Source organism: Pinus tabuliformis, chromosome 6 (genome assembly GCF_031772625.1).
Source record: "Pinus tabuliformis cultivar Carrire ecotype Pingquan chromosome 6, CPIR1, whole genome shotgun sequence".
In the NCBI taxonomy this organism is placed as follows: Eukaryota; Viridiplantae; Streptophyta; class Pinopsida; order Pinales; family Pinaceae; genus Pinus; species Pinus tabuliformis.
The window spans coordinates 1,402,381,301-1,402,402,025 of NC_142292.1; the positions used below are offsets into that span (position 1 = coordinate 1,402,381,301).

At 35.8% G+C, this 20,725-nt stretch overlaps 1 pseudogene; it reads right to left on the reverse strand.

Annotated features, from left to right (window-relative positions):
* Positions 1-1,386: 1,386 nt before the first annotated feature.
* The window catches only part of LOC149263907 (OVARIAN TUMOR DOMAIN-containing deubiquitinating enzyme 6 pseudogene), a 47,622-nt pseudogene continuing 28,283 nt past the window's right edge, over positions 1,387-20,725 (reverse strand).

Consider the following 20,725-nt stretch of genomic DNA (forward strand, 5'->3'; position numbering starts at 1 on the left):
TGCAAGTAAAACTTTATCACCTTCATCATCCTCATACAGAATCTGAGGCAGATGAGCCGAATCAATGTCATCTCCCACTTGTTGAATCATTGCAGATATGAGCTCTGTCAAACTCTCACAGTTAAACCTATGAACCCGGCCTTTTTGATCCTCTAATTTAAAAGGGCAAAGGAATTTCCTAGGTTCAGAGATGGATAAGCAGCTTTTGCCATTTCTGTTGTCTCAGAAGCCATCCTTGCAGATGCATCGCTGTGGGAATCCTCATAATCTTCTGCTAGCTCTAATGCCAGAGTTGAATCCCAAAACTTCTGCATCATTGAACCTGCCATGTCATTTCCAACTGCTCCAGAGCTTCACACAGTGGCCATTGCTGCATTGGTAATTTGCAACACGTCTATACAGGCCACAACGAATCCATCTCTATCCACAACCGGCAGGTGTAAGAATTTGCCATCATGCAAAGTCATACAAAAAGAGCCGCATTCCATTCGTTACCTTCTCAACCAGCTCTTTGTGCGCCTTAGGCAACCCAAAAACACGATAATCGGAAACAGTCCTCCTTTGTTTTCGAGTTGCACATAAATATTAGCCCTTGAATGTCTTCCTTCACGCCACCAGCTGTGAATATTTGTCTTGAGTCCAACATAATGATATATTTGCCGACGGGGCATTAATTCGCCATTATCCACCAGGGTTCCGACATCTGAGTTCCGCTGCATCTAAAAGGCATGACTTTCAAAAAGTATGAGACCGTGTACAAGTCTTTGAGCGATTTTTACAGAATAATTAACCCTCATAACTCACACGTTACACCTAAGCTGAATGAGTCTCGGCACCCCATTAGATTGCGGGGCTTCTGAATTGTGTAACGTCGGCACCGCCCTGAATTTCTTAACACCTTTTTTCAAGAGATAAATTACAATGGTTTTCACATCCTCGTTCACTTCATAAAGGCCATCGCATATAGGGGTTCAAAACATTTCTCGCTTGAACTTATCCTCTAACAACAACGCATATATGCACAATATGCGAGCTCTTTTAATCTCTCATCCCCCAGGCATGATTCGATCAAAGTGATTGTAGATGGAAAATCATTTGGAAATGCGATAATAAGCTTTTCTGCTAAGCTTAAGGCAGCTACCTTGAGCTATGGTGTTTCTGAATGGAACAGACACTCTAAAATATCCCTGTAGTCCTTTGTCAAGTGGGAACTTGTTGGCATGTATTGACCAAGGCTTTTTTGTAGCTGCTACTCTTAAGTCTATTGGAAGATTTTCTGCTTGCACAAGCTCTCTCAGAAAAGGAACATGACACCCTGGGACAGAATGTCCATCTAGAAACATCTAAGCATAATGGCCAACTGCATCTTCTTCCATTGCTCTTAGTTCATCCTGCTTTGAGTAACACGGCCAGGACCTTGGGTGCCCACTTAATGATTTGTTTCTTGACATCTGTCTCTGTTGACTCCAAATCAGAGTAGAAGCGGCCCTCAGCTAAAAGTGCATTTTCAATTTGCTGATCCTGCTGTGCTTTTATAGCAGCTTTCACTTGATCCCTGTCTATATTTTTCCCTTGAAGACTACTAAAGCCGAGGCCAGCACCAATTGTCAATCTGTGTGGATCAACAAGAGAATTGTGGTGGTTTCCACGATGATAGCTAAGCCGGATAGGAGGAGAATCGGTACCATAACTACCATGAAATATGTTGATAGGCTCTGTACTGTATAAACAAATATGAATGGGATGATTATATATCTCCAACATTGCCTGGATTTCCAAATTATTACCATAGACCTTGTCTCTCCTTTTCTCTTGGAAAAAGCTGTGAAGCTTTCTGTGACAAATTGAGAGAAGTGATCTCTCTCTTTCTCCATATAGTCAATGCACATCTGTCTTGTGACATCATACACCTCTGGGTCACCATAAACCTGATCAGCAACTGCACGAAAAAGGCAATTACCATCTGCTATCATGCGCCTCACTTCAAGCCCCTTTGATGCCAACAGAGCCTGCACGTGTCAAGACCGATATGTAAAACCTTACACATGCTATTCCCGTAAAATTCTTGCAGAAAATATGACAGCTGGGATGAGATGTGCTATGGATCAGCACGAATTCCCCATTTTGTAGCGCAGTTAGTACAAAGTCGGTGTTTTCCGCTACGAAATCACGAAAACAGGTTGCGCTGCGAAACTGCTAAAGGATTTATGCGCACCGAAAACACTTTGTCCTTAAGCTAGTCTGAGCAATTTTGGCAACAGAATTTTCATTGATAACAAAGTAAAAAGGAGGAAATATGTATTCATGCATCAATAACTTTCAAAGATGTAGGAACCAAGTATCCCCCAAGCCTCAAATAAATTATGGTTGTAAAAAAGAGCATATTTAGATTTAGGTTCTTCCTCAAACTTTTGAAATTCATTGTACACATAGATTTAACGCACATGGAAGGAATGTTACGAAATGGAAGGATTGTAGAATAGGGAAATAATAGAATATTTAGATGGATTTTTTGGCTTGATGGTTATGGCTTTGACATACATTATAAACCTAGCAAAGAAAATAGTATCGTTGATATGCTCACTAGAGAAGCTTTTCAAAACTCAATATTTATCAAAGTCATTATAGAAAAAGAAATAGGGAAGCAAGTTGTGGATAAAACATCTTATGTAGAAAACAAGTGTGACAAAGGAACCTAAGTGCATTTTTTGTTGGAATTACTTTACACAAGCAATAAAAGAGTGTTTGAAGCTTAGTAGGATTTTAGAAAAATAGTTATATAATTATGATTTAGAAAATAATTATAGGTATTTTTCTTGGAATATAGACTTTGTAATCCATCTATTAGAACATGAACCATATATAGGTCAAATAATAATAGAGTTTCTAGATAATCATTGGGATTATGGTGACCATTGTGAGATCATCAAGTTTCTAAAATAAAGGAGATCAATATATATAGTTTTATATTGCTCTACAGTAGCTCATTTCCTTATCACTTCATGGTTTGCAATATTCTTGTCAGTATTTCACCATATGGTGTTCTAGAGTTAAAATGTCTCCAGAAATATATAGAAATAAGTGATGTTATATTTTAAGGTGCTCATAATTATCATTGGTATTATTTCTAAGTGAACTTCCTCAGAATTAGCATGGACTTGGTTGTTGAAGACCTACAAACTGGAGGAAAATGATGGCATGCATAATCATGTTTTGTTTCCAAGTTCATGCAAGACTATGGCCCTTGAGAACACATGGCTTTACCTCTTTGTAGAGGATTTTATCAGCTTCCTCCAGTGAATCTACATTTGTTTCCCAATGAATCTAATTCTAAAGATATACAAAATACTAGATATCTCCATCTTACTTACTTAGATCTTGAAAGATATTGATACCATACTCCTAAATGAAGTGTGGTGGAATGATATTTTTCTTTATACATAAAGATAATTATATTATAAAGTAGTTTTCAGAATTTGGTCCCCATATGGTCAGGCCTCTTGTTAGAGAATACAGTAGGGAAGTTAATAATTCAATTTCTCCTTAACTTTAATAATTGCTTGTGAACTTACTTTATCTTCTTATGTTTCTCCAAGCTAGGGCAAAACCCCTCCAAGGGGAAAACCCAGAAAATCTCTTATCTTCTTATAGAATCTGCTTCAAATGAGAAAACCTGGACCCAAAAATCAAGACCAAGACCTCCTCCTAGCACCAATTCAACCCTCCAAAAAAGCCTTCCAATAAGGTTAAAGTCACACTGAGTCAACAAGAATCAAAACCTTTCAGAGTTGCACCAAACTCGAGATTTAAGCCCCCAACTACTATATTTTAGACCTGCAGTAGGTCTGCAATTTCATTTCCTGCAGAAACTCAGTATCTTCACATGTGTGAGAGAAATTAGGCAAAACCTTGACCAAAAACTTAATTTTTCTTCCTTCTAGCTGCAACTTCATTTTTCCTTGCCTTTCTCAACTTCCTCCTTGAATTTTGCACTTCAGATCAAACTTATTGATTGTATATCGAATTGGTTTCCAAATTAGGTTGATCAACTTCTATTTATATACATTTTTGGAGGTCGAATAGCCCTCTCAGGCCGACTTGTCTCTGGTAGGGCCCACTTGTTCTAGGAGGCTTATTTTGACTTTCTTGACTCAAAATAAAAATAAAAAAATTTATGATATGTCTTTCCCAAATGGATCTTATATACATTACATTGACTCTCTTGACTCATTCAAATAAATATTATGACATGAAAAACTCTAGAAGCATGAAGAACATGCTTTACCTAGAAGACCAATCAAAAGAAACATGAAACTCATGCTTTAAAATTAATATTTTTCTCCTTTTTCTTGTTACATAATATATACATATTGAAATGAGTACAGTGACAGTTATGAAGTCCGAAACTAGTTACATTTCCCAACACACTCTCTTAATTAGGGAGGTATTCATAATTGTACAATCGGTACAAGGTTATTCTCAAGATTAAGAGTTCTCATAAGAAGAGTCGGATTGGCAAGCCATCTTAAAGCATCAACGTCATGACCAACATTGTCAACATAGTAAGGCCTTAACATGACAAGCTCTTTCTTATACAAGAGAATAATGTTGGGAGCATTTACATGAGATACCACACTACCTATTCAAGGCACATACCCCATCTAGATGTTCACTAAGAATGTCCTTTAAGGACCATTCTTATCTTGGATTCCCAATCCTTAGCAAATATCGATCATTGTCAACCACTCTTGTATGGATACCTATCCAATCCTCAAAGAATGTCAATCCATTTCCTATCTTGGATTTTTATATCCTTAAGGAAATCACAAATGCTTATCTAATCCTCCATTCTCCATTATCCCTCCATGGCCTTCACTTAGACTTATGGTTGTTAGTCCTGGTCAAGTGCATGACACGTGAAGGAGAGAATACGAATGTGATGTTTATCATCACTCCCTCTCAACCAGAGATTAAATCCCCATTCCCTCTTGATTAGGGAATAGATATTCGCTCCTATTTAAGGAAACTTCTTTATGCCCTCTCAAATATAAAGGATATTCGTAACTTCCTTTCGATTGGGAAGTCATAACCACAAACTCTTTAACTTGTCTTCATAAATGTATCAACTATCAGTTTTTCATGGAGATAGTTGCATGGCTCTGTTGATCAGAAAAAATGTCCTCCGTCAACATTAGGGGAGACCACTTGGTCGGGAACTTAAAGCAGCTCCTTTTCCGTTCAATCTGGCGGTTCCAACTGGTTAGGCTCTAGTTACCCTTAAACATAAATCTAATATAGTCTAAAAATAATGTAACCTAAACTAATTAATCTATTTACATCATACTATGATACATTTCCTTTATATCAATCTTTAAAGATGTAAATTAAAGGAATAGATCAACATAAAGGTTTGATCGAATTAAAGGCTGATCAAACCAAAATCTATTGATTTATTTGCCTCTTTAAGATAGGAATTGATGTAGAGCTAAAAATACAAATGAAAGACTAATCTAAAACATAAAATCCTATCTCGAACTAGAATGGGATAGCCCTCCCAATCCAAGAGAAAATTAAATAAAACAAGGGGAAGGACTAGTTTATGAATGAATTCATAATTAATATTCGATAATGAATTCCAAAATAGTTTGTAAACTCATAAAAGGTTAAAACATCTATGTAAATGAATCTACTTCAAAAATATTTATTAATCTAAGTCCATCTAAAAGCCTAAATTCATATTAAACATAATTCATTATAAAATTTGTATTAATCAAAAGAAATAGTTCATTTCAATTAATACATATAAAAGCAAAATACGGTTATAAATGAATAATAAATAGTTATCATTCACCACAAGTATAATTCAATGAATTAAATATGATTTTGATCTCATTCAACCTCTTGGAGATAGCTCATGCAAGACTCCAGCAACATATAACAATATGACTCAAAAATAGTGTTAGAGATCAAAGAAACATACTACTTAGAATGTATATCAAAACCAATTATAAAATTTGCCAAAAATATAAAAAATTAGCATTCTGGTAATAGTACACAAGAATGGGAATTTATTAAACAATGTCAAAATTACATTACAAATGCACAGTCCTAGAGCAGCTTAGACCCATAGTAAAACTTCCTGCAATAGTGAAAAGCAATTATAACATAGCCAGAAACCCTCTTTCAATCTCTACAACAACTCTCTCTGTGTTAAACAGTAGTGCATAAGCACAAATTAAATCATGGCAGAGCTCCCCTGTGGTGGATCACGACCACCCCCCTCCAAATAAGATTGAATTAAGAGGTATTTATATAAGATTTGCAGAGCTAGCAGTCTCCCCTGATTCTCTTAACAACAAAGTAATAAAAGTAAATGAATGGAGTCATTTTTTTGCAGTTGGAACTTTCTAGAAGAATATAGATTACCACAGTTAAATATTGTTAAGAAGATCACCCAGTTTGGTTAGCGCTCTGATAAGATTGTATAGCTTCCTTCGCACTGATAGTTGGAACTCACAGGCATGGTGATCTTTTAGTAACAGCTTCAACCACCTCTTCTCATTTTAATTTTTCTTTGTGCCACCTGAAGGAGTTTCTTTGACTGGATTTGTTTCTTCTTCAGCCCTGGAAGCCTCTTTGTCAAACAAAAAACATATTCAATGGTAAATAGTTGGTATTTTTATTAAGATAGCGAAAAAAAATAGATTAAACTATAAAAATGCATTAAACTATACTTATTCCAAGAGACCTTTTTAAATTAATTAAGTTTCTTTTACTTATACATGGCAAGAGTTGAGTGGTATCAGAGGTAAGCTCATCGGAACTTTTAAAATGAGACAAAATGAAATACTTGTGATATTGGGCGGCTCCAACATGGATCAAATCCGATGTCACATTCAACTCCCTTTAATAGCTCTATCGAGTCCATTATATCGGAGGTCTTGTATCAGATATTTGATATTGGAGGTTGAAAGGAGTGATAGTCAATAGGAAGTTTTGATATGGATAGGAGGGGTTTATCGGAGAATCGAAGTATTGGGAATATCAAAGATTGGAGATATGAGGATATCAGAATATCGACAAGGAACCATATCCGAGTATCGGTGAGGAACCATATCAGAGGTCGAAATGACATGGATATCGGAATATCGGCGGAGTGATATATCAGAGGTTTTTTAAAATGTGTTTCAAAACAAAACCTCGATATAGTTAGCTCTGATAAACAAGAGCGGAAGTAGTCACATGCAATGTAAAGGGAGGTAGGAATAATATAATGGAATGTGGGTCCTCATAATACTTCAGCCACTTTATAATATATATCACAAAAACCCATATTCGTTTGTTTGTATTAAAGCCATTTGTCATATGGTTCTGAGTTTATATTTGTATGTTTATTAAAAAGGGCTAAGCCACTTACCACATTATAATATGGTTATTATGTATGAATCTTGGTCTCGGGGGTTATGTTTTATTAATATAATCCCTTAAAAACAAAATAATAATTACAAGTTTATTAACTTTAGAGAAATGAATATTTCAATTAACTTAAAAGCCTAAATAGTAAAACTAAGGCTAAATTCGCAAACCATAAGATGAAACAAGCATTAATGAAAAAGATGACTAGGCTAAACTGAAGCAATAAACACTCAAAGCCTAAATGGATGCAAAAGGGTCCCCATATTTATTATTATTATAACAATAAAATAAAATGGGGTTATTGTTTTTTTACTACAACAATGGCGACACACTAGGGAGAAGGAGTTATCTTTGTTGTAAAGATTCGGAACCTAGTTTAAAAGTTAAGGAATTGTTAGTTAGATGATTCAAAATTCCAAATTTAGATACCCTAACAGTTCCATCTCTGTTATGCACCATTAATATATTAAAATCATATCCATTATTGTTCATAAACTTATAAGAATTTACGCCATGAATCTAGTGTATTCAGTAAATTTATATGTACAACTGTCAACTTAATCGGAAATTAGTTTTCAAGTAAACAAGATAATCAAGTAAAATACACTATTAATTTAACTTCCATACCATAGGCATGGCCATTGCTGCCAGCAAGGGTCTATAGCCTTGAAAATGATGCCTTTTAACCCTTTTAGGTGTCAGTGTCCCATCTATTAGGAATAAATGCATATTTACAAAAGCTCATCTTAAACGTATTTGAATGTCAACAGAAGATCATTGTCTTGGCTTGGTAACCATATAACGGCATGCCATTCACGATATCTAGCATGGTGAACAAGTCGGATCGTGATGAGACCTCTTGTCTCTCAACCTTGTGGTCGAAAGCCATTACCTTGGCTTGGTGACCAATAATGGTAATGCCGAAATGCTAGAACTTATGATCATGGTAGGTCAGCTTGTGATGAGACCTCCTATCCTTCAATTGACCATTTTTTTCTTTTGGTTTGACTATGGTTACTGTTAATCTCATAGAGATTACTTAATAGATGGGGTAGCATACTGCTCCTTAAAAGAAAGGGATGGTGTAAAAAGCTTTAAGCTAACTACTATTCACTTGACTAAATTTGTTCACCAAAAGAACTAATGACCTTAAGTAATTTTTGTTAAATGTGTTTTACTTTCTTTAAAGATATAGGTTAAAGATAGTTCATTAACAAATCACAGAAAGATTTAAACTCAAAGAACAAAAAACCAGGGACTCTACTGGTTAGGAAAGATGAAAATGAACATAAACAAAATCATTTTCATTGAAGTGATCCTTAGAGATTAGGTTCTGTTAATATAAATTAGATCATAAAAATGACTCGCCCAATGATTATGCGAAGTTGAAAGAGAAAACATTACTCCATTTTATTGTAAAATGCCATGAAAATACAATCCATCTAAGCCTAAAATGCTTATCAAAATCAGAAAGAAGGCAATCAAGAGAATGAACCTTGAGATACATCTCACAAGATAATATAGATAATTAACATAAAAATATTATTGAAATGATGATTATGTTGATTTTATCTTGTAGGGTGATTTGTTAATAAAGCTATTTTATTTCAAATCATACTTATTGATTTAGAGTTAGTGTTGTATTTTTGGACGAGAATTTTCTTACTTTTGCAAATATTGCTTAAGAATAGTGGGTGAGTCTTTATATATTAAGTTTTAAAAACAAGACCAACAATTGATTTCAACCAAAATGTAAGCAAAATTAGAAAGGGGAAACTCCCTAATGTCATATGATGATTGTTCTTTCGAAATGTTAGTTTCCAGCAAAGCTTAATCAAATTCATGGGAACCTGCAAGAAGAACAACGAAATATAAGAAAGAAATAATGATTAAAAGAGAAAAGAAAAGTTGAAATAAAGCTCAAACCAGATGACGATGAACATATAAATGTGTATGTGGAAGAATTCGATCTTAATTTTACCTGATGAATCTTCATTTTCTCCCATGTATTAATCAAAGTTCAAAACCATCTTCTTATTCAATTTAAATCTACTTCTAAACTAGTTCTAATCCTAATCTAAAAAGTAGACTAAAACTAAGTGAAAGTGTGCTTCCAATGAAGCCATTCAAGAATATTATTTTTTGCATGAATATATACATCAAACATTAGTATCAAAAACTTAAATCTACTTAAACCAACAGAAATAAATATGAAAACATTATGTACAACTATTGTTAATGTATGTACAAGAAGTAACTTATTTACATTCTCCCTCTCTTGGAGATTTTCTTCCAACCAGATCTCGATGGGATCATAAAAATATGGATGGAAATTAGTTAGAGATTGGAAGTGATATGAGAAGAGGATAACAGGTCAGATTGTGAAAATATTCTTTTAAATGCTATGACCTGCATCAAATTGTTAGTTTTATGTACATATGATGAAATGTTAGATGGTTGGTCATGTTGTAAAGGTACACACTTGAGTACAAGTTTATGTTGGCAATGCCTTTGAGAGGGAAAAAAATATTGATATGAGTTGAACATCGGACAAAATTGGAAGAGTATTGGTTCTTGATGTTCAGAAATAAAGTTCTGAATTTCAACTTTATCATTTTCCTTTAATGTATCTCGTGCATGTGCAATATCAAATAGTTTAACATAACAACATAGAATATCAAAGAATTGAAAATAAAAGAAGAAAAAAAAATAAAAAAACCAATCACTACTTACATTATAATTACAAGGTCAACTCTGGGACCAAAAAGGTTTGCCACTAGAAGAGTGTTCTAACAAAATTTCATCAAAACAAGTTCCCAAAGAAGAATTAGAATGAATTACGTTAGAAACCTATAAATCAGTTTCATCAAAATGTTCATAATCTAATTCGTGTTCAGCCAGAGAAGACAAAATTAAAGTGTGTGAATCTTCTTGATTGAAATATGTTTTTAAAATTGATTCTCTTTGTAAAAGATGAGAATCCTCGTCACGAACATTCGGGTAATCATCGTATATTACTTCCCTTTCCTGAGAATTATATGATTGATCTGAATTAACAACATCATTAAAAATGTGGGAGGAAAGTTCAGAAACAAAGTTAGTGAACAAAGAATTATCATTTGAATGAATGACAATCTCGAGGTGTTCAGAACTAGTTATAAGTCTAGCTTCAACTGAAGGATTATGAAGGCCATTATTTAATGTAATATGATGTGAAAATATATCTGGATACATAAAATAATGATTGCCAAAATATAATGACGGCTAAAAATGTTCATCATAGTAATTCACAACATTATTATCAACATTATAATCTTTGCTGAATGAATCCCTTTCAGTTGTGGAGGTAGAAACTAGTTCTAAATTTACCTTAAGAGAAGATAGATTTACGTGTTCATTATTCAAATCGTGTTCTTGATTAATTTCAATTGGGCCTTCTTGATGTTCACAGTAATTATTTGTTTGAACTTCGCCTTCAAATTTTATTCTATAATCGATTTCAAACATTGGAAAGAAATCAAAACAATTTTTGGAAGAAAAACGTTGTAATGTATTGTCATGTTTATTTACATGCTCAATAGTTGCAGATTCAAGATTAACTAATGAACTTGATGTATCTTTTTCTTCATTTACAGATTTAGTATCTTCATCATTAGAAGAAAAAAGATAAGTGAAATGGTCAATCAAATATTCGTCTGAAGATTCACCTTCATACATGCACAAATTTTCCAATTCAAAACACAAATTGTCATAATTATAATTTTGATGAGCCATTAGAAATACCTTCATGAAATAATTCCATGAATGAATTGATCTTGCTGGAAATACTTTGAACCATTTGCGAATACGTCCTTGAAAATCCAGAGTAAACAACCTGCAGATCTCATTATCATTAATAATATTATAAGACTCACATTTATCTACAAGACAATAAAGATGATCCAAGGCATAAATTTTATTCTCGCCATCAAACTTCAAACTAGACAAGGACTCATCTGCCTCTTGGACATGCCCCTAGTAGGTTTACATGAGTTGAAAGCATGACCCAATGTAGGAATGCATAGAAAATCCCTTGATTGGTTAAAGGATTTTTAGAACAAAACTCCAATCAGAAAATGAATCCTTGGCCCTCCTTCTAGCCAAAAATGTTGATCGACAAAAATGTCCTCCATCAACATTAGGGGAGACCACCCGGTCGAGAACTTAAAGAAGCTCCTTTTTCGTTGAATTTGGTGGTTCCAACTGGTTAGGGCTAGTTACCCTTAATCATAAACCTAATATAATCTAAAACTACTACAACCTAAACTAATAATTAAACTATTTACATCATATTATGTTACATTTCCTTTATATCAATCTTTAAAGATGTAAATTAAAGGAATAGGTCAACACAAAGGTTTGATCGAATTAAAGGTTGATCAAACCAGAATCTATTGATTTATTTACCTCTTTAAGAGAGGACTTGATGTAGAGCTAAATATACAAATTCAAGACTAATCTAAAACATAAAATCCTATCTCGGACTAGAATGGGATAGCCCTCTCCCAATCCAAGAGAAAATTAAATAAAACAGGGTGAAGGACTAGTTTATGAATGAATTCATAATTAATATTCAATTATGAATTCCAAAATAGTTTGTAAACTCATAAAAGGTTAAAACAACTATGTAAATGAATCTAATTTAATAAATAGTTATTAAGGTAAGTCCATCTACAAGCCTGAATTCATATTAAACATAATTCATTATAAAATTTGTATTAATCAAAAGAAATAGTTCATTTCAATTAATACATATAAAAATAAAAATACACTTGTAAATGAATAATAAATAGTTATCATTCACCACAAGTATAATTCAATGAATTAAGTATGATTTGATCTCATTCTGCCTCTTGGAGATAGCTCCTGCAAGACTTCAACAAAATATCACAATATGACTCAATAATAGTGTTAGAGATCAAAGAAACATACTACTTAGAATGTAAATCAAAACCAATTATAAAACTTTGACAAAAATATAAAAATTTAACATTCTGGTAATAGTACACAAGAATGAAAATTTATTAAACAGTGTCAAAATTACATTACAAATGTGCAGTCTTGGGGCAGCTTAGACCCATAGTAAAACTTCTTCCAATTGTGCAAAGCAATTATAAAAGAGCCAGAAACTCTCTTTCAATCTCCACAACAACTCTCTTTGTGCTAAACAGTAGTGTATAAGCACAAATTAAATCATAGCAAAGGGCCCCTGTGATGGATGACGACCTCCCCCCTCCAAACAAGATCGAATTCAGGGGTATTTATACATGATTTACAGAGCTATCAGTCTCCCCCGATTCTCTCAACAACAAAGTAATAAAGGTAAATGAATGGGGTTGTTTTTCTGCAGTTGGAACTTTTTGGAAGAATATAGATTGCCACAATTAAAGGTTATTAAGAAGATCACCCAGTTTGGTTAGTTTGGTACAGCTTCCTTCACACTTACAAGTGGAATTCACAGGCATGGTGATCTTTTAGTAACAACTTCAACCACCCCTTCTCATTTTAAGTTTGATTTGTGTCACCTGGAGGAGTTTCTTTGACTAGATCTATTTCTTCTTCGGCCTTGGAAGCCTCTTTGTCAAACAAAAAACAGAGTCAATGGTAAATAGTTGGCATTTTTATTAAAATAACAAAAACATAGAGTAAACTATAAAAATGTGTTAAACTATACTTATGCCAAGAAACATTTTTAAATTAATTAAGTGGCTTTTACATATACGTAGCAAGAGCTGAGTGGTATCGCAAGTAAGCTCATCGAAACTTTTAAAATGATACAAAACGAAACAATTTCAATATTGGGCCGCTTCGATATGGAGTGGATCTGATGTCACATTCAACTCCTTTTAATAGCTTTATCAGGTCCATTATATCGGAGGTCTTGAATCAGATATTTGATATTGGAGGTTGAAAGGAGTGAAAACCGATAGGAGGTTCTAATATGGATAGGAAGGGTTCATCAAAGAATTGGAGGATTGGGAATATCGGAGATCGGAGATATGAGGATATCGGAATATCGGCAAGGAACCATATCAGAGTATCCGCGAGAAACCATATCGGAGGTCAGAGCGACATGGATATCAGATTATCGGCAGAGTGATATATCGGAGGTTTTTTAAAATGTGTTCTGAAACAAAACCCCGATATGGGTAGCCCTTATAAACGGGAGTGGAAGAAGTCACGTGTAATGTAAAGGGAGGCGGGAATAATGTAATGGAATGTGGGTCCTCCATAATACTTCAGCCACTTTATAATATATATCCCTGAAACCTATATTCGTTTGTTTGTATTAAAGTCGTTTGTCATATGGTTCCAAGTTTATATTCGCATGTTTATTAAAAATGGCTAAGCCACTTACCACATTATAATATGGTTAACTCTATTATGTATGAATATTGGTCTTGGGGGCTATGTTTTATTAATATAATCCCTTAAAAACAAAAGAATAATTACAAGTTTATTAACTTTAGAAAAATGAATATTTTAATTAACTTAAAAGTTTAAATAGTAAAACTAAGGATAAATTCGCAAACCCTAAGGGAAGATGAAATGAGCGTTAATGAAAAAGATGACTAGGCTAAACTAAAGCAATAAACACTGAAATCCTAAATGGATGCAAAAGGGTCCCCATATTTATTATTATGATAATAATAAAATAAAATGGGGGTGTTGTTTTTTTTTCACTACAATACGCTCCTTTCTTCCTTTGTATCTCATCATGTTGAGCTTCTTTCTTCCTGGATGTTGTGGAGCCATCCTCTTCCTTCAATCTGGTGACAAGATTCAGGCTGTCAACCTTTCACATCACTTTCCTTTAGTCATCATCAATGAAGGAATTTTATTGAGCCTATCATTGCTCCCTCTAAATATGAGAGTGATCTTTGTTGATGTAGGAACATGATCATCAAGTTATCTTCTTATACTGCTACCTTTCAATCCCAAGATGATGATATAGACATCTTGACTTCATAATCTTTTAAGGATTACCAAAACCAAACACTCAATCCATATGTTCTTTGAATTGAGTTTACTACCAATAGTTGAACTTGCCTCAACTGTTATCATGCATTCTTGGAATATCCTTCCAGGTAGCAAAACAATATGTTAATCAGATAACAAATATCAAAATATTAATATTAGACTTACCTTATCATGATGGCCCCTTTCATCAAGGTATTTTCTTCTTTGATATCAACATCCTTTCACATGATCCTTCTCCATATTGTACAAGAATAAACGTGCCCATGGAACAAGCTTGATTATCAAGCTATAATATATTCCTTGGAGTTTTCATTGTTAACTCCCTTTTCTTTCTTTCGGAGACTGTGTTTCATGTTGATCAATATTGTTGTATTTATACCATGCAATCTTTTGATAGATTCTTGATCTCCATCCATTCCAAAGTATGTAAAAATTCTTCTTTTGATCATCATACAGTCATATGGTAGGCTTATTGAGCACACTTTTATAATCAACTCTTTCTTCAAGATAATTATAGATATGAATCTTACCCTAGAAGATAGTTACTTTAAAAATATGCATAGCTTTTATTTTCATATAATCATCTAGCCATCCCTTCTTGAACGAGCTTGCTTCTTGTACTTTATGGAGATAGGTTTCTTCTCCAAGAAAGACTTTCATTATGTCTTTCATACTGCAATTTTGACTAGCTACATTCCTTCATCATTTAAGAGTATTGTTTCTGTACTAGATGGAATATATACCAGTCATAATGTTTCTTCCAAGAATCTTACAAAATGATGATTCTTATAGGATCTTGATGATCCCTCTGTTGGGTCCCTATAATACTAGTGATTACCCCATTACTATTGTAGTTATACCCCTTATTTATATTTTTGTGCCCCTATTACCCCCATATTGTTATTTCTGTGCCCCATAGAAGCCCTCTATTGTTATTTTTGTGGCTTTATATTATTATTGTTAGGTCGGCTGGATTATATTGTGACTCCTTAGACTCCTATATATAGAAAGGAGGTTTTGTCATTTGTATCATCCAAGAATTGTTCATTTATGTAATGTAAAGGAGGTTGCCCCCTTGAAGAGGCTGAATTCTAAGGCGTTGATCTATCTTTTCTATCTTTTCTTGAGTTGGTTTCATAACATTTGGTATTGGAGCTTTGGATTCTAGGGTTTCGCTGCTCCAAACAGGTCATCGTGGCATTTTTGTTATAACTTTTTTTCTGTGACGTTTCAGAAGTCGCAAAAAAAACCCATTTGAGAAGAAATAGCGTTGAACCTTGGGTCCGAATTTCATATATTTTCGCCCAATAATTGCGGAGATATGCTCTGAGGAATTTGGTCTTTTTATAGACTCCTGAATTACATTCAAAACAGGTGACCTAGGGAAAATCGTCATAACTTTCTCTCTGGGGATCAGATTGAAATTTCGTAAGAAGGTACAGAAAGAGGACGGACTGTAGTTTCTTTTATATATTTTTCAGAACCAAAGGTCGAAAATTGTACACGTGGCACTTCATACAAGTTCACTCTTCTGGAAAGGTCTATAATCAGGTCATCTTGGGAGATTGTGCATAACTCTTTCTTGGAGAATCCAATTTGGATCAGCCTGGTGGCATTGGAAAGAGGACACAAAGAGCTACTACAGGTCACAATTTCAGAACTAGATGATTGGAAAGTACAGAGATACATCAGAGGCAATATCAAGCTCCTACAAAGTGAAAAAAGGTGTGTAGATTTTTTTAAATTTTTGCTTAAGCTTGGTTTGAAAATTTATTTTGAAGGAATTCAAAGGGAATAGTAGAGCATTATTATCGGTAACTGATGCCTCGAGGAAAGAAAATGCAAACACCTAGTAAGGAACCTGAAAGCTCTAGCATGACTCATGAAGAAGAGGAAGAAATGCAACATGATATATCAAAATTACAAGACCAAGTGCAACAACTGTCCCTTGCACAAAAAGGAACAGAATCTAAGATGGATGGTTTAAAGAAAGATGTAGAAGCTAAGATGGATGGTTTAAAGAAAGGTTTAGAAGCTAAGATGGACTGTTTAAAGAAAGGCGTAGAAGCTAAGATGGATGGCATGGAAGCTAAGGTGAATGGCATGGACGCTAAAATTGATGGAATGGATGATAGGATGGAAGAATTGAAGATAAATATGAATAAGTTGCTACAAGAAATGGTCACTAAGGATGAAAGAGTACTAAAGGAAACTCATGATGAGAACAAAAGAAATGTTAATCATGATTCCATAGACTCTAATGTTGGATCGAAGACTCACCATGTTCCAAAAATCGATATGAGGAAGTTTGATGGCAAGGATCCCGCCACATGGATATTACAGATGGAGCAATTCTTCGATCTCAATAATGTGCAAAACACACAAAAGGTACGTATGGCAACTTTATATTTGGAACCAAATCAGTTTGTATGGTATCAATGGCTTTGTTCTCGTAAACAGTTTATCACTTGGGCAATTTTTACGGAAGAATTGATAGCACATTATGAGGATACAAAAAGCAACACTTTTTTTAGCCAATTGATAAGTCTCAAACAAAAGGGTTCAATAATGGAGCACATTGAGGAGTTCCAAAAATTGAACATAAGGGTAAAAGATATTCCAGAGGAGCATAGGATTGATGTGTTCATAGGGTCTTTAAAGGATAATATCCAACATGATGTGCGCCTTTGGGAACTTGATTCATTAGAGAAGGCATTCAGGTTAGCAAGAAAAATGGAAAGCAAAATTATGGCAACTATGAAGCATACCATTCACAACTATAAAAACGGAAGTGTGGTTGCCCATAGTCTTCCACAACCTACAAGGTTGACACCACAACAATTGGAAGAAAAAAGAGCAAAAGGGCTTTGTTACAATTGTGATAGCAAATACACAAAAGGTCATAAGTGTGCTGAGAAGAAATTATTCTACATAGATTGTGAAGAGGAAGAAGAAAAGGAGCAAGAAAGGTCAAAAGAAGAAGATATATGTCGGGTCCCTATAATACTAGTGATTACCCCATTACTATTGTAGTTATACCCCTTATTTATATTGTTGTGCCCCTATTACCCCCATATTGTTATTTCTATGCCCCATAGAATCCCTCTATTGTTATTTTTGTGGCTTTATATTATTATTGTTAGGTCGGCTGGATTACATGGTGACTCCTTAGACTCCTATATATAGAAAGGAGGTTTTGTCATTTGTATCATACAAGAATTGTTCATTTATGTAATGTAAGGGAGGTTGCCCCCTCGAAGAGGCTGAATTCTAAGTCGTGGATCTTGTTAGATACCTATAGTAATAGGTTTCATATTTCATGATTGATTATTGAAAATCCAAATATGCTCTGCTTTGCTACTACAAAGATCCCATATTTCCAGAAAATCAGAGGTGTGTGAACTATTTCAAATATTGAGGACCTTATTACAATTTTTTGGGTGATTCAACAGTTCAAACTGGATCATGCCATGTTTCAATTTTGAGTTGTAGAATAGAGAAAGAAGTCTGTCCAAACAGCTTAATCTTGGCAGACAAATAGTTCAGGTAGAGAAACAAAGGTTCCCAAAAGTCTAATCTGGGACCTTGGAAGAGATAAGGGTAGAAGTAGATAGGGAGAAAAGGAAAAAAGCTAAAGAAAAGAAAAGGCAATTGAGGGTTGCAAGTCCAAATGTACCCTCCAAGAAGAAATAAAATGCTAGGCAAGTAGCTGGGTAGGTAGCAGGGGTTGCAGAAAGGTATCCCTATCATTGCAAGGTTGATGATGGTGGGCAGCAAGGCAAAAGATTACAGCTGGAAGCATGACTAATTTCCCTCACTCCCCTCCAATTTCATTTCTAACATTCCCTCACTAGCCTGAGATTCATGGAAAAGACTAAGTTTTCATAGTGGTTCTTGATCTTTAAAAGCCACATTTCTTATCTAAAGTTCTTTTCATTTTGATCTACTCTTGAAACCAAGCTTGTTTCATACAAACTCAATGATTTCCACATCCACTTACCTCCTCCTCCACAACTAACACTAACCCTATTGTACAAATCCCTTATATCGCCTTTCTCCCTAATATTACTAACACCAAGGTGTATAAATCCCAGCATTATCTACATATTCTCCTTTTGGCATTATAGCCAAGTAAATGGTCCAAGGAGACTTCAGTCCACCTGGGACTGTGGTCAACCTTGTCTTGGATGTGCTCTGACCCCTGGTTATGAGCAGAAATCCTGTCCCTCAAGCCCTTACCGTCTCTCTGCTGAAAGCGCACAGAAAACCCCCTTTTCCTATGAAAACCCCTGAAAAGGCCCAAAAAACCCAAAACTGCGAAAAAACCCACTTGCCTATAGTCCTCCGCCCAAAAATTAAACTGAATATTTTATTGCGCTGGCGGGACCCCTCCCCAACATGCTCGACCAGTCGGAAGGCCCGCCAGCCGTCAGATCTCCAGCGCCCAGATCTAAGGGTGGGCGGTCAATTTCAGATCTCGATGTGCCGACATTTAGCGTCCGGGGAAAGCGGTTTTACCTATCCCGTACAATGGACGCGTGGCGGGCGGTAAGGTTGTTCGGAGCCCTCCTCCCACTTACCGCCTTTGCCCAAAGGTGGTGCGGGGAACCCACTTACCGCCACCCCGTATACCGCTACCCCACACGTCATGCCTACACGTCATGTCCACGCCGCTCTGACGTCACCCCGCCGGTGCCCGCCCCATCGTCCCTTGGTCCTCCACGCGGGCCCGCCTTTGCGCCCGCCCGCCACCGTGTCCTGCCGACCTGGCTAACACCTCAGCATCCACGTCACCCCTCACCTGGGCCCCGCCATGACGTCATGCTGACGTCATCGGCGGAAAAGCGCCAAATTCATACTTTTGCCAAATTTACCGTTTTAAACGGCTAAACGCATATTTTTCGCTTATTTTGCATGCGAAGCTGAACTAGCCGTTGTCAAGCCTGCTGCCGCGAAATCTTGCATTCAGCCATCAAATTCGACAAGTAAACCGTTCAAAGTTCGAGGCTTGACTGCATTAAGCCTTTGCAACCCAGCCCGCAAGCTTCCAGGTCGATTTGCCAGGTATTTTGCCGTCTTCTCCCATTCTGCCCGTGAATTCCAATTTTCTGCAAAATCACCATTAAAGTCTGCTAAAAACTCTAAATTTAGCTCTACCTAAGCACCCAAATCAGACATAAGCAACCTGTGCCATCCATTAGCCCCAATTTAGCTCTGTACAAACCAGCTCGCGGGTTAAAACTGCAGAAATCGCCCTGAAGTACCCGGCATTGTTCCTTTTTGCCAAGTACTGGTTACCTACGCTCTTCCTGTACAAATACTAATACCTCAGTAAGCATTCCCTTAGACAATCCACATTCCTGAAAATCATCAGTACTTTGCTAGCTTCAGAACAACTTCACACCAGAAGAAGACATCACATCAATTGCACCTACCTGCTGCTCAAAGTCTTCAAGAGATTCATCAAAGCTCTGCATCCTACTGCACACTTTCAGACTGTATCATGGCAGCATCTGCATCCTCCTCCCTCAGTGTCACTCCACTGAGTCAAACCAATAAGGAACTGGAAGCTATGCCATTAGTTGACAAAGACTGTCTCATAAATGATTTTGAGGGAAACAGAAACTTTTTGAAGACCTTCACCACATTAAGGGAAGACTATAAGGCAGGACTTGGTACAGATGGGATATGGGAGTCAAACCTGCCCTATTACTGCCTCCCAGCTGTGAATGTTTTCCCTGAAATCATTCACTTATGTGCTCAAAATTATGATCAGAAGCACAGAGCTGTCAACACTCAACTAGGGAGGATTTTGTTCTATATAAACGCTGACACCATCAACAAAATGCTGCACTTTGAACAGACAGAGTTATTAGTCCCTTTCTCCATGAGATCTTTAATGGAAGCAGGTGAGAAGATGACCAGTGAAGAGCTGCAGAAGGTCACCAGGAACTACATGTGGCCTGAGAACCAGCCTACAGGGCCACCTCCTTATCCACATGAGCACTTCAATGACTCAGGCAGGCTGCTCCTGGACATGATAGCCTATGTGCTAGGCTACCAGAACAGCAAGCATGTGGATCTAGCCATGCTCGTAATGCTATCTGCCTACAGCCCACGACAACCCCCTGCCCGAAAGTACAACTTTGCCAAGTTCATAGCCAATAGGATCCATGATCAATTGTGCAAACTGGACAGACAAGGAGTCTTTAGATATTCAGCATACATCTACCACCTGTTCATGTATCATCACTCTCAAGCTTTCCCATGCTACATCAGAAGGCTGGAC